Below are 2476 nucleotides of genomic sequence, written 5' to 3' on the forward strand. Positions count from 1 at the left end.
AACAAGCAAACAAACAAATGGAGTTAGTGGGTCACGGAGTTGATCTTGACTCATAGAGATCTCAGAAGACTCAGAGTAGAGCTATGCTTTATAAGGTTTTTGATGAGTGATTTTTTTTTCAAAAGTAGACTGCTGGGCCTTTCTTCTGAAGCCTTCTGGTAGACCTGGACCTCCAACTTTTAGGGCTCCCCTGCTTGGCTGCATGTTTTGGGGGCACCCAGAAACTCAGGAGGACCTGTGAGTAGCCACAGCATTGATGCAAAGACCATCCCAGACCAGGCTATGAAGTATCTTTAGAATCAATCCCTTTGAAAATAAGATCTTCTCAAGCAAAGGCATGACCCGCTATGATTTGCATAACATGTATATAACGTGATGGAAGATGGAGTCAGGAAGGGGAGAAGATTCAAGGCAGGAAAAGTTGGTATTAGACACTGAAAGCCAGCCCTAGATGGTGGCCCCATGAAGAAGGCAGCTGCCAAAGATGTCAACGTGACTTTTGAAGACCAGCAGAAGGGTCAGCCAAGTTGCCCACAATATGAGTAGAATCACAGAGCTCAAGAAACAACTCCAGAACCTAGAAGATGCTTGTGATGACATCCTGCTGCTCGTGATTCCACAACAGGTTGGCCATGACTTCATCAGCCACCCCCAATGGGAAACATGGGAGATGCTAGAAGATGCGAAGAAATCGATGCCTTAGAATCCCGAGTGCAGGCGATTCAGCAGGTCCTAGCAGACTTGAAAGTTCAGTTATATACAAAGTTTGGCAGTGACATAAACCGTGAAGCTGATGAACGTTAAACATTTTATAATACCTTTTCTCATCTTAATTTGTTTAATAGACTTGAATATTGTTTTTTTTTAAAAACCACTAAGGTAATAAGGAATGAGTATAGAACTGACAGAGGAGAGACAAAGAAGTACTTGGAATCTGCCCAAAGCTACGGAAGGAGCCCCGTGCCTTCATCGCTATGAATTGGGCTCCAAACCACTAGGTTTGCGGGTCAGAACTACCCGCTGCTCCTCAGGGGAAATATGAGGTTTTCTCCTCCTGTAAACAGTCACTGTCTCAATTACAGCACCTAGAAATTTCACTCTTAGGTACATACCTGACTTGAAAACAGAACATGAACGAAAACAGACAAGCACTATCCATGATAGAGTACATGTTGGGCTGCTAATAGCCAGGCTAGCAGTTCAAAACCACCAGCTGCTCCCAGGAGAAAGATGAGGCTTTCTACTCATAAAGATTTAGTCTCATAAACCCACAGGGGCTGTTCTCGTCTGTGCTATGGGGTCGCTATGAGTTGAAATGGACTCAATGGGAGGGAGAGAGTTGAGCGCTAGGAAGAAAGACAACTCTGAGACCAAGCCAGTCTGTGATGATGCTAGTTGGGGGTCAAAGGCACCCTTTCAGTGGGAGAAATTCAAGCAAGTTCTGTGGAGTGGGGGGAGAGGGAGGTCAGGCTTCAGGGAGGTAAGAAGTGAATGGGAGATGAGGAATCAGGGGTCTCCAAAGCAGGGGCCATGAGATGATTCACTTCTCTTTGAGTTCTTCCCATTGAAAATAGTGTGGTGCCATGTTCTACCGTGTACATGATCTTGTAGTTCAGTAGCACATATATGCCCCGTGGATGTAAATAAATGGTTGTTTCTTGGTTATATGATAGAAAATATATATTTTAGTAAGGGAGCATCATTTTAAAAATATGGAGGCGATTAAATTATTCTTTCACGGAGGAAAAGTGGCAAACTGACAGAGAGACCTGGTCTTAGGATGTGCGATTCCTAAACAGGACCCTTAGGGGAGGGGAAGAGCCAATAGAGCAAGCTGGGGCTTTTGAAGAAGTAACTGATGGAGTCAATCCAGGAGGGTGAGGAAAGATGGAATCAAGTGCTCTATGGAAAGATGGGCTTTCGCTTGTGTACAGACTCGTTGTTGCCCCCCTGCCCCGAGAACTGCTCAGCTCACCTGGCTTTTTAAGGTGGCTGTGGACCTTGGCTACTTGTCTGGCTTCATGAGCAGAGACTCTAGCAATGGCCCAGGCCAGTCTCCCAGCATCAAACCCTGGCCTCTGCTCCACCTGCTATGAAGCCAGCATCTAGGGAGTTAAGCAACAGGAAGAAACCACTGCACCTGCGAGCTTCCGAGGGTCTGTGTCATACAACCTTGGTCTCTTGGGAGAGAAAATGCTGGCTCTGAGCAGGGAGAGTGTAAGATGGGAAGGAGACAGCGGATAAATGGTTTGTTCTTCCTGCTCCAAACTGCTTCCTGAGGCTGGGCTTTCCTGGAGACGTCTTGTCTGTGCGAGCCACCATCTGTGTTTGCTGTGAAACTGCTGCGGGCTCAGTGATACCCCTCCATGTATTTGCTTTCCTACTTTGCCTCCGTCCCAGCCTCATTCCTCTTCCCCCGTCAACCTTGGAGTCTCTGGGACTGCACCTTCCATCTCTCGATAATAGCATGGACCCT

General features: G+C 46.7%; 1 pseudogene; it reads left to right on the top strand.

Moving 5' to 3' along the window:
- The first annotated feature begins 462 nt into the window (after positions 1 to 462).
- LOC142452514 (prefoldin subunit 4 pseudogene) lies at positions 463 to 804 on the top strand (annotated as a pseudogene).
- The last annotated feature ends 1672 nt before the right edge of the window (positions 805 to 2476 follow it).

This window comes from Tenrec ecaudatus, chromosome 7 (genome assembly GCF_050624435.1).
Source record: "Tenrec ecaudatus isolate mTenEca1 chromosome 7, mTenEca1.hap1, whole genome shotgun sequence".
Classification (NCBI taxonomy): domain Eukaryota; kingdom Metazoa; phylum Chordata; class Mammalia; order Afrosoricida; family Tenrecidae; genus Tenrec; species Tenrec ecaudatus.